The sequence below is a fragment of the Trichosurus vulpecula genome, chromosome 4, assembly GCF_011100635.1.
Source record: "Trichosurus vulpecula isolate mTriVul1 chromosome 4, mTriVul1.pri, whole genome shotgun sequence".
Classification (NCBI taxonomy): Eukaryota; Metazoa; Chordata; class Mammalia; order Diprotodontia; family Phalangeridae; genus Trichosurus; species Trichosurus vulpecula.
The window spans coordinates 88,900,722-88,913,995 of NC_050576.1; positions in this window are offsets into that span (position 1 = coordinate 88,900,722).

Here is a 13,274-nt window from a genome sequence, read left to right on the forward strand (position 1 = left end):
AACTCTTTGTTAACCCTTTTGGGAAGTTTTCTTGGCAGAGATACTGGAATGGTTTGTCATTTTCTTCTCTGGCTCATTTGACAGATGAGGAAACTGAGACAAATAAGGTTAAATGACTTGCCTAGGGTCACATAGAGAGTAAATATCTGAAGCAGAATTTGAACTCAGGTCTTCCTGACTCTGGGTCTGGCACTCCAACCACTTTGCCACCTAACTGCCCCACATTCTTCTTTGCTCCACAGTAATATTCTTCTACTTTTATTACTTAACTTGTTCAGTCATTCCCCAGCCATAGGCCGTGTGTTGTGTCAGTGAGAGCAGGAATTGGAATAAAGATCCTTCAGGATTTACTCATATGATCTACATCTTTAATTTAGACCTTTTGGTTTTGCTTATCTCTTCCAGTCAATAAGCATTTTTTAAGCACATTTGTGTTCAGTCCCGGGAATACAGAGAAAAGCAAAAGACAGCCCTTGCCCTGCTCACAGTCTAATGTAAAACAGCTGTAAAATTATGCACTCGATAGATCCAGTCTAAGGACTATTTTTATTTTAAATTCAATAATCCAAAATAAATTATATTTTATTGGACTATCTTGCACACTGATAGAACCTGGCCCTTTTCTTTAATACTTCTAACCTTGAACAAAAAAGAGAACTCGATAAAGAAATGAGATATGTTAAGACATCACATTCTTTCTTGCCTGCCTTCATAATACATATGTGTATTGCTTAGCATATAAGAGAATTACACAGCATCTTTTACAAAATAAATCATTTTGAGTGAGTGTCTTTTGCCAGTAGTTTATGTTTATTTTTGTTTGTCGGTATTTATGTTCATTTTATTTTGTTGGACATAATCCCCCTCTACCATTTGTGAGAGATACAGGCACCTTTCCAATAAGACTGACAGAACAATCCTCTACTTGTCTGAACACATCTCAAGTATAGAATCAAACCAGTATGTATCTGGTATTCTTATCAGAGTCTAGGACTATATCCATCCTAGCTGCTATCTCATTAGGACTGACATTCTTCTTGCCTAGCAGAGAATACCATTTCTTTGTCTCTTTGATCTCTTCAAGTTTGATTCTTGAAATTGTTCTGGGGATATGTCTCTTATTTATTTAAGGGTGCTAGAATTCACTCTGCTTTTACTTTAGTGTAGAGGCGGACAAGATCCTGGCAGCATTGGGAGTAGATTGTGAAGTGCCTGCCTTTTTCCTCTGGCCTTGAATTTGGTGGAGATTGAAAGTTACATATGCCAAAAAAACAAACCAAAAAAACCCTCCAGATTTCAACTGCCTTGTGATTCAGTACCCATGACTATGATCCCCGTAATCAACTTAATTGGTCACATTTCTTTGAACAAAAGCAGCAATAGTGGTTAATTAAACTGCAGAAGTGTATTCATGACTTGGCTTCAGAATATTAATACTAACTTTTATCGAATGAAGACTGAACTTATCAGAATTTTACTATTATGTTCATGGCACCAAAACAATTGGCTTGAAAAAGCAAAACACTGGTAAATCTAGATTAAGATAAATTATTACAAAATGAGGTGTTTAACATTCAAGGATTTTTTTAACATGATATTTTTTACACTGAATTAAGGGAGCGTGTTTATATGTGCATGTGTATATGTATATATGTATTTATTATATACATACACACACAGACATACGTATTGTTGTTTTCCTTCATTCTGAAAGAGGACCAATGACCTCTGGAAGGTGATGTCATGACTTGCAAGTTAATTGGACTTGTTAAAGAAAATCCCTGTGAAATGTTAAATGGAAGAAACCCCAGGCCCAAAAAGGGGGATCAGGAATGAACCAGTCCAATCACAGTTTACACAGTAAGGTGTAACATCACCCAAATAAAGCTTATTTGGTTTTTAACCTAGAAAGTTGTATGAATATATCTACCATCTATCAATAAATTATCTGTCATCCATCCATCCTTCTATCTCTATCTTTCTATTTTTAATTTCCGTAACTTGAGTTCATAAACATAATACATCTTTGCATTTTCTTATAATGTACATATTAATGTCGCTGCTCAGTTGTTTTTCAACCGTGTTTGATTTTTTTGTGATCCCATGTAGGCTTTTCTTTGCAAAGATATTGGAGTGGGTTGCCATTTCCTTCTCCAGCTCATTTGATGGGGAACCTGAGGCAAACAGGGTGAAGTGACTTGCCCAAGGTAACAGTTATTAAATGTCTGAAGCCAGATTTGGACTCAAGAAAAGGGTTCTTTCTGACTCCAGGCCCGGCACTCTATCCACTACTCTATATTATATTAATAGTATATAAAAATGATGAATTAAGAAAATATAAGGCAGCAGAGATGGTTTACTGGTAGTTGCTTAGTGATATGAATTATGCCAAGATCTCTAAGCTCCAAATGTTTTCTCTAGTGATCTTCCATGTTATTTGAAATCTACAGAATAAAAGGCATATTTTTGAGTTAATGCATTGAAGGCTCACATTAAGATGCCATTATATCAACTTGCATAATAAGCCATTATTAGAAATTAACATCAGAGTAAAAAAGCCTTGAGTAAATTCAAGTGGGGGAGAAAGCAGGGGAGTAGTGTGGAAACAGTATGAGAATACTGTGTTCCCAAGGGAAATGGGTTGAGGGAATAAAAGGAAGAACAGAGGAACAGAGAAGAAACACAGCCTTTTTTTAAAAATCTAATTCACAGCTTGGTTTAAGGTTATTCTTGGTTTAAGGTTATGGTGAAAGTGTCAGAAAAGTTACTTCTGGAACAAGGATTATATATATATATATATAGATAGATAGATAGATAGATAGATAGATAGATATAGATATAGATATATAGATATATGTGTGTATATACACATGTGTGTATATACACACATATACATACATACATATACATGTATATGTATATACATATACACACATATACATACTGACGGTTTTGGCAGAGAAGAAATGAATGAATGGAAATTGCGCTTGAACTTAGCAGTCTTTCCTGTCAGTAATCCTGGTGCCAAGATTCATTTTGACAGGATAGTACAGTGAATGTAGCACTGGTGATTTATCCACTAACTTTGTAGTGTGTAAAAATAAGATTTCAGTCTACAAAATTGTATGTCAATCTGATGTTTTTAAATGAGCACAAAATTCACTTCAAATATGTTCAGATTATAACATCTATTCAAGTCCTTAATTACGGCCATAGACTTTTACATAAACATAAATTTTTGATTGGCATGATAGCTTAATTAGTAGACTAATTATAAAAAGTATACAGATGTATTTTATTCTTTCTGAAACTATTACTTTTGTTATAAAATTATACTTTTATTCCAGTCTAAAAGTGGCATTAAATGCCTCTTCATTTTAAAGTCCTTTTATTTCTATAAAATTGTCTTGGTATTATAAAAATATAAGAACATGAATTATGTTATCATTAAATGAATATGCTTATTATCATTTACATTTTCCTAAAATACATTTTAATTAGGAGAAAAATCTCTTTCTAATTTGATATTCAGGAGTAACTTTTATAATGCATCTAAAATGAATGAATGCCAATAAAGTAAACATTTTAACAACAACAACAAATATTTTGATATCTACCTATAGATAATAAATTAAAAAAAAAAGTTTTCAGGGCCAGATTATTGTTTCTATGACTGTCCCCTCTTTGCTTCAATACAACTTCAAAATCTTTTGATATAGGGGAAGGACAACTGGACTCAAAGTCCAGAGCCTTGGATTTGAATCCTGTCTATAAACACTTAATATATGACTGTTAGAAAGTCAACAAACCTCTTTGATTCTCAATTTCTTCATTTATAAAGTAAGAAAATAATTGTACTACCCACTTCAGAGAGTCATTATGAGAAAAGTGGCTTATAATTATGAATTGTTATTTTGAACACTTGTGACTTCCTTGTTGTAGGCAGCCCCACCATTTATGCAGATTATAACTTTTGTATGAAGTAGGCAGTCTTCCAAAGTTACTGTGGCTGAAAAAAAAGTCATTACCTGGTAACTAATCCCATAGACATGAGCTTCTCTAATCTTCCCTAGGCTGGCCAACCTATAAACTATTGTATTTCTTGAACCATCTGTACCCTTATAGGACCTGGTAAGAGTCCCATTGTGATAAGCAATCAACCAGTAATTATTTAAAAATATTAAGTATACACTAGGTATCAGGCATTGTACAAGGTGTTGGGGATGCAAAACAAATGAATACATAAAGAAAAGAATGAGTGAATGAAACAGTCCCTGTTTTTGTAATAAATATATTCAATTCTAATTTAAAGGTCTTTAAAATCCTCGTACATTTTCAGAAGCAAACATATATATTTATATATATGCATGCATGCATATACTATATATATTTATTGCTGACTGTTCATTAATGTTAACCTCAGTTTACTTATTGCTATAGATATTCAGTGTCAAGATTTTGTCTCAGAGTATTATTTTTGCTGTATTACATAGATACTTAGCTTATGTATTTGTATGAATAGATAGATCTCTTTCTATCTAAATATATGTCTATATCTCTCTAGATTATATCTATAATTGTGCTCTCTCTCTCTCTCTCTCTCTCTCTCTCTCTTTGCCTCCAATATTCTTCTGGTACCATTCCTTGTACCATGAAACTCCACAATTTCAAGAGAAAAAATAGCAATAATCTAAACAGAAAATAGAAATATGCATGGTGGTGGGGGTGAGTGGTTTGGGGAATCTTTTTTGAAGTATAATGTTTTCAATCATGACTTATACATAAGAAGTAGCATTAAAGGCATTATTATGTACATGCAAGATTAGAAAAAGAGGCTGCTCAGTTATGTAGCAAGAATGAGAGACAGCATACATTTCACACTGGAATTTCAATAGTTTGTGGATCCATGATCTCATCTACTTGGGTACTACTTTGTGTATCACAACATATAGCCCATCCAAGGCTTCTTAACCTGTACAGCTCTTGTTCATGTCTTTATAGAGATCCTCCTTACGTTGATCCTCTATAAAGATTTCACCAAATGCAAATTTACTGTGAGCCTTTCCCAAGGTCTCAAAATATTCTAAACACTAGTACAAATGGACCGCCAATCGATCAGTCCACACACATTTTAAGTGCTCCATGTGAAGCACTGTGCTAAACAGAGATGAAATAAACAGCCCTCTCTCTCAAGGAACTAACGTTTTAATGGGGGAAACAGCATGCATTTATATTAAATATATACAAAATTACTGTAAGTAAATTTTCTGAGTGATAAAGGGACTGGAAGCTGGGGGTGGGGGAAATTAGAAAAAGTTTCACTTAGAAAGTGGTAGTTGAGCTGAACCTGGAAAGGAACCAGGGATTCCGAGAAGTGGAGGTGAGTAAGGAGAGTATTCTGTGTCTTGGAGATAGCCCACATCAAGGCATAAAAATAAGTGTTGGACCATCATGTTATTCATATCTTTAATTAAGTCTTTTATCCAAGATTTTACACATAGGCCCTTGTTGGTAATATGATATACCTTAATTATACCAAAAATATGTCCTTTTACTCCTAGTCATCTGATTCTTTGAATACCATGACATTCTACTATTTATGACCACAGACATTCATTGGAAAATACTGGTATTAAAAGATAGGATATAGGGTTTTGTGTTGGGGTATTTTATAGTTATTGGCACTCCTAAGACAAGAATAGAAGAAAGTCCTCCAGTGTATTAATAGGTCTTCAATTGGAGATTTACGGAAAGACCTTGAAAAGAATCATATATGCTTAGGAGGCTTAGGTCATTTACACCCCACAATACCTAGCAATAAAATGATAGTTCCATCCAAGTATTAGAGACAGTAACTAAGTTATTTACATGAAACTAATATTAGATACCTCATTATTTTTTTAAATCTATAGTTGTAACTTATTCTTGCTATATCTTCTGAAAAAGAGAACAGTGAGATATAGTTAAAGATTTTCATGTGCATGTTCCCTGATACTATTTGAGTAGGCATGTCACTTTACATAGAAAACTAACACCTTAAACACAAATATAATTGATTTGAGGGTATAACTGCTAAAATAGAATCAAGAATGACAGCCCATCAAGGGCAAGGCCGAGTATATCTACATTTTCTCATCTAATCTTTAATCTTTTCTCCTGTAGTGCTAGAATCTACTTTTGGATTTTATTCTTTGTTTCTCATCTCTTGGTTGGTTGGTTGTTGTCCTTCTTTCTCAAAGAAGACCAAAATGACACTACTATGTTGCATCAAGGTACGGTGTGTCTGACTGTGATTGACTGGACCACTATGGCTTGGAATGCTCTACCACAGGCTGGGTACAAATAGTCTATATGAACGATTTGGGTGGAGATGTCTCTAAATTTGTGTATTTCATATTTTTTTTTTGAGCTACTGCAATTCACCTTCTCCTATAGAGCATAGAGTCTTCTTTGATGTGGGCCCACCATGCTGGGCGATCCTTTGCCAGAATCTCCCATGTCATTCAAACAATTCCAAATCATTTTTAGAGAGACAAGCAAGATTGAATTTTCCTTCTTTGGTCACCCAACCTCCTCTCTAATAAGAAGCCAGAGGGCCTTGTTACTTGAGACAGATCAACACCAATCTTTTTTTTCTTTCAAGTACAGCTCTGGTTCCTGTTCTTGACCTGGTATTATTTCCAAGTTCAATTTTTTTTACTCATTTTTAAACTCCTTTCTACTTGTTTCTGAACTAATAACCTAATGGGAGATCTCCTGGGGCTTCAGTCACAAAGAACTCACGGAGTAACTGTTCCCTTCATGTAACTCTGACAGAGACCCAGAATTTGAGGAAAGAAGAAAATGAGCTTTTGTTTATTGATGCCGTGATTTGGGTGAATATACACACATCTCATTGTACAAAAATAACTTCTCTTAATTCTACTTTAAAATGAACTCAATCTAAAGAAAATGTCACAGCAAATTGTTATAATTGCTGTTTCCCCCCCTCCATTGTTCATCCCTCTTTTTTATCTTAATAATACATTGTCTTAAAAATTTAATTAAAAAATAACAAACTTAGGCTCATAATCTATATTTTTAATTCTTTTATGTTTAAGGCAAATCATCTGACTATACTTTCAAATAAACATCTAGAACTGTAAGGATTTTTAAAAGAGCAATAGAGTAGGCTTTGTGCAGAGAGCTATTACTGTTAAACTTTTGACTGCATTTTTAAGTGTTTATTTTTGCTGGTAACTGAAAGATTCTAACTGGTTTCATGTAATTAACCTTCGTTCTTCAAGCCCATGTTCTTCAGTTAGCATAATTTATGAGAAAATAAATGTAATCTGCATTTCTCTAATGCCAATTAGAAAGGTCAGAGACACAGGCCAGTGTTTCTCAGAGTCAAGAAAAGCTCTGTTGCCTAAGGAATACACAAGCCTGCTTTTACTGATTAGAATTCTTCCCTTTCAATCTGTTGGATAAGACATTTGTTTTTCAGCTATCTTGTTTTAAATAAGTTGCTGTTTGAATGTCCAATACATGCATTATCTTTTTTCTACATAAATTCCTAAGAGTAGCTACTGACAGAATATTATATATATATATATATACATATATATAGATGTGTGTGCATGTATATATGCATATACATGCATATATGTACACATGTACTTTTTTCTGGGAAATTAAAGTACAAAGATTAAATTGAACTATGTACTTTTAGTGAGAGTGACAATATATTTTTTTCCCACAAGGTTAGAAATGATCTTATTTTTAATTAAAATGATTGTTATTATCAATGCTCTAGTAACCAATACTTGCTAGTCATATATAAGATAAAGAACTTGTAAACATATGGAACTTCCAGTAAGATAGATAACCAATTAAAAATATCACACACAGCTCTATCAGAAATTTTGAAGCAAATTTCCAGTTAAAATATGTGGTAAACAAATTAGGAACACCAATAGCTAAAAGTACAAAACACATACCTGAGACCCTAGCCTAAGGCAATTTACTTCAAAATTCTTGTTAGAGTGGTTTATGATTTTTTTTGCACTAGAATTGGCTCCTGTGTTCCCATCCTTACACTGGTGTTGCCTCAAAGGCAGTGCTGATTGGTTGATGGAGATTTCAGAGATTTGTTAGCGTGCTACCTCACAGACAGATACATGGCCTCAAGCTGAACAGAGGTAATCATGACCATTTGGATGCCTTGTATCTCCCTAAATCAAATTGGATAAGAAAGAAACCTATTGAAACCTCTAAGGTGACAGATTGGTGATTTGTTTTCAGACATTTGCATGCTTTGGTTAATAGTTTGATCACATTCATTGAGAAACATTATTCTAATTAGTGTTTCATTCATACTCATTAGCATATGAAACAGTAAACTGTCTATACTTGAGTACCGTATGTTAAAATAGATGGTGTTTCTATATAATTTTAAGATTCACAAAACTTTATCAGTACTACCTTATTTGATCCTCAGAACAAACCTGAGAGATAGATACTATTATTATCACCCCATTTTATAGGGGAGGAAACTCAGACTGAGAAAAATTAAAGGATCTATCTAGGAATGAACTATTAGTACATGTCTGAGGCAAGATTTGAATTTAGGTCTTTCTAACAGCAGGTCCAAAATTCTGTTCACTTAATGTTTTCTTGATATGTATGTAACCCGGGCTTGTTTGCACATGCCTGGTTTTCCTAATCTGGAGGCCCCCCACAAATCTTTGGAGTATGTCCAAATTACCTGATACGGAGGCCTCTGGAGCCCCTAGCATGAATGCTGTCAGTGTCTGAAACTGGTGAGATTGAGACTGTCACTCTTGATACTAGTGAGAGAGCAAAGACTTCCATCCCCTCTCTCCTTCTTTTACCCAGGCTTTGAGAAATAGGCCTGGGGACATTTGTTTCTATTCTGTATTGTTTGTCATTCTCAGTTCCAGGTGCCTGAAGTAATTCCCTTGAAACCTGGGAGTTCAAGTCTTGATGGCCTTGGAGCCAGGACTGCTGGCAGGATGGTACATGTAGCCAGCCAGCCCAGGAGGGAATCCTTGAGAAGCCAGTGTGCCTGGGACTTGAGCCTGAGGAAGGTCAAGGACTTGGAACTAAAGACTGGGCTCCACAGGAATCTAGCTAAACTGTGAACCTATCCATTCCACTTCTTGAGGTTGCTGCCTCCCATATGTTGAGGGAATAAGTTTACATATTTGTGATGATGTCTTTGAAATAACTATTTCTTTGTAAAAGAAATGGAACTGGAAAGCAGAGAATCAACCCCTACCTAGTGTGGAGAGAACACCATCAGTGGGGTTAGAGCTATTCATTGTCTAGACATTCCCAAATGACTGCTTAGACCAGGCTTGCACAACATATGGCCCTAGAGCTTTCCAAAAGACTTTTGAGGCCAGTGTAGGGTTGTCACCACCTAAGCTCCTGTTTGTCTCATGACCCATGGCAACCAACCTTTGTTAGTCTATCTCTAGTCTAATCTATCTGCTGCTGGAAGAAGTTTAGCCTGTTTTAATTTTGGTACCTAACTAATGCCAAGTTTCACACATCTGGCTTACACACTCCTAGAAACCCTGGGGGAAGAGTAAGAGATGGTAAATACCAGGCCTTCTGACTATGCCAGCCAAGTTAGAAAAAGTTACATATTGATTGTCTTACAACTTTTTACATCCCTTAAAAGCTTTCATTATGCAATAAGCCCTCCTTTTGCTAAGGCTAATGTATAGAACATAAGCTGCTGGAGGGCTGAGGTTGTTAGGTTTGTGTCTTTGTATTTCCAGGGCATATTATAATGCTTTCTAGATAGTAAATACTATGTCAGAGAAATTAGGAATAAAAGACTCATATTGAGATCCTAGGGTGATCTCTCTTCTTCTTCTTTTATAATTTATTTTATTTTTAATTTATGGAATAAAACAAGCATTTCCATAACATAGTACAATAAAAAGATGATTGTATATGAAATTGCAAATCTACTATGTACAACTTGCTGTTCCTTTCATCATGTAACAAAATAATCTTATAATTTTTTTTCCTTTTTTCTTCCTTCTGCCTTCCCTGTCCTAAAGATGGCTACCATTAGACACACATATATATGTATTTATACATTTATACACACACACATACCCATATGTATGTGTGTATACATATAGACATATAGGTATGTGTCTATACATATGTGTATATATATGTATGTATCTATAGGTATCTATGCATACCTATATATGTGAGTATTATATATGTATATCTGTAAAATTATCTTATACGTACTTCTATTTATCAGTTCTTTCTCTGGATGCAGATATCAGTTTTCTTCATATGTCCTTTATAGTTAATTTGGGTATTTATAATAGTCACAATAACATAAAAAGCATTTTAAAAATCTAGGAGATTTGCTCTTTTTCTTTCTCGGTAATCTTTATGAAGAAATTATCCTTTCGAATGGATTGTATTTTGAAATTCAATTTTAGTTGTTTTTAGAAGAAGAATCCCCTGAATCTGAGGGGTGAATAGGACTAGCAAGGAAGCTGAAAAAGAGAGAATTGTATCAAACCTATCTATTTGGATGGAGGGTGCTAAGCTGCACCTTTTCCCTGGAGTAAATTGAGTGAGCCAAGTGAAACCAGGTGCAAATCCTCAAAGGTCACTTACCAAAATAGATCAAGAAGGGACAGCTGGCCAATAGGAGGTGCACTTGGAGGGTAGTGAGTTCTAGGAGTTGGAGTGAGTTGACTTGACCATTAATTATGAAGGTGAGTAGGTAAGGCATCCAACAGTCACCATTGAGGCTGGGAGGAAATGATGTGGTTGAACTGAAGGGAAGGTTATATAAATTCCAAAATGAGACAAAGAGAAGATGAATATTGCAATGAGACAACTGTTCAGCATGGTTATGAGGAGCATTAGGAATTATTAGCAAGACATGAAGACTTCCCATACCCCTCTGCCCAACTGCAAAATGAAAAAAAAATTAATAACAATAACATTTTATATAGCTCTTTCGAGCTTATAACGTGCTTTTCTTCACTGTGAGTATTCACATAAATGCATGCGTACCTTTGTGTGTGTGTGTATATATATATATATACATACATATATATATATATATATATATGAAACAAAGCAAAAACACAATCTTGAACTAGTTACTGTAGTTAAAATCATTCCCACTTTGTAGCTTAGGAATCCAGGATCAGAAAGGAACCTATTGGATACTGCCTCCGCTTTTTCCTCTAGAATAAGAATTTCATGGAACATTGAACCAAGTATATTGGATTTGCTTTCCCTCCAATCCTTGCTACTGGGACAGCCAGGTTAACCTGCTTTTTCTCTCTTAAAGAATTATAGAGGCACCCAGGTGGATCAATGGATAGAGTAATGTACCCCTAGTCAGGAAAACAAGTTCATATACGTCCCCAGACAATTCTATGATCCAATATCACTGGCTTCCTTGCTATTATTTGAATACAACATTCCATCTCCTGATTGTGTTTTGACTACCCCTCATTCCCCACTCCTTATACCTGGAACTCTCTCTCTCCTCATCTCTGCCTCCTAGCTTCCTTGGCCTCAGTTTAGTCTCATCTGAAGTCCTATCTTTTGCAACAAAGCTTCTCCAAATCCTCTTTAGTTTTAATGCCTTCTCTCTGAGATTGCCCTCAATTTTTTCCTGTTTATATTTTGTCTATACATAGTTGTTTACATGTTCTCCCCTCCACTCTGCTGTGAACTCTTTAAGGTCAGGGACTGTTGCCTCGCCTTGCCTTGCCCCGCCCCTGGCCTTGCCCCTCGCCTCTCTTTCCCTTACTCTTTCCTTTTCTTTGCCCTTGTTTTCCCAGAGCTCAGCGCAGTGCCTGGCACATAATGGGTGCTTAATAAACCCTAGTCAACTAAATGACTGGCCTTTATGTCTAGTCTGTGTTTCATTCTTTGTTTACCTGGCTTCTGAAACTTTATTGTCTTCACCTCTAGCTTCTAGTCGTTCCCATTTCAGGGTTATTCCCACACCTAGACATTTTCTTTCATTCCTCACCTTGTTTTGACTCTGTCAGTACTGGCTTCCAGCCCTGCCTCTGTGATTTATTGCTGTCCATGATCCCAGACTACTTAGACAGAGAGAAACAATTTCTCTCTAATGACATGCCTGAAATTAATGAGTGAGGTATATGAGCAGGAAAGTCCCAGACAAGAAGTTGTATGGTTGTATAGCTGCTGGGGCAAGAGATGGTTTAGAGGTGTGTGAGTCATACTGTTGAAGGCAAAGAAATGCTATCCAAGCAGAATGGTAAGTTTATTCCAAGATCATACTAGAATCATAAAATCGAAGAGCTGGAAGGGGGCTCAGATGATATTTAATCTAGCCTCACATCTCTCAGGCCAGATGGTCTTCTGGATAGGGAGGGAAGGGGATGTGTTTGCTAGGAACAGAAGACTCTACTGAGTTTCCATGTCATGGACTGTGTATTTGTGTGACCTATACTTAGCATAATGCCTGGTCCATTGTGTGTGTGTGCGTGTGTGTGCGCACATGTGTGCGCGTGTGCACGCGCACATATGTTATCTACTCCAGTTAGCCAGTAAGCTCCTTGAGATCAGAGACAATTTTACTTTTGTTTATGCACCTCCAGGATCCAGCACAGGGCCTGGTGCAGGGGTGGGGAACCTGTACCCCTGAGGCCACATTGGCCCTCTAAGTCTTTGGGTGTGGCCTTTTGACTGAGTCCAAATTTTACAGAACAAATCTTTTTATTAAGGGGATTTGTTGTGTGAAGTTTGGATTCAGTCAAAGGGTCACCCTTGAGGACCTAGAGGGCCACATAGGATCTTGAGACGGCAGGTTCCCCACTCCTGGTCTAGAGTATAATAGGAAGTGAATCTGATTGGTCAGTCAGATGCTGGAAGGGCTACCACCACTTTGTCAATGCCTAAAGCTAGCTTTGAGGAAGAAGGGGTAGGTTGGTAGCAACCTACACCTAGGAAAATTTATTTTTGACAGATACTTTACATATATGTATATGTATGTTTATAGTTGTATATATGTGTATATAATTAGGGAGGGCATTTATTATAAAAAAATCCTTTCTTATGGAACATGAAATGGCTGGTAAAATCTATCATAGCCCCTTGTTTGAGCTGCTTAATGCAGTGGTTGGTAATTTCAGACTGAATGGAGCTATCAGAATTGCCTTAGATTCTGGGCAAAAACCTTCCAAATTATCTAAAGGAGTATTCCTTCCACTGAGGTAAGGTCCAGTAGATATTTGGTT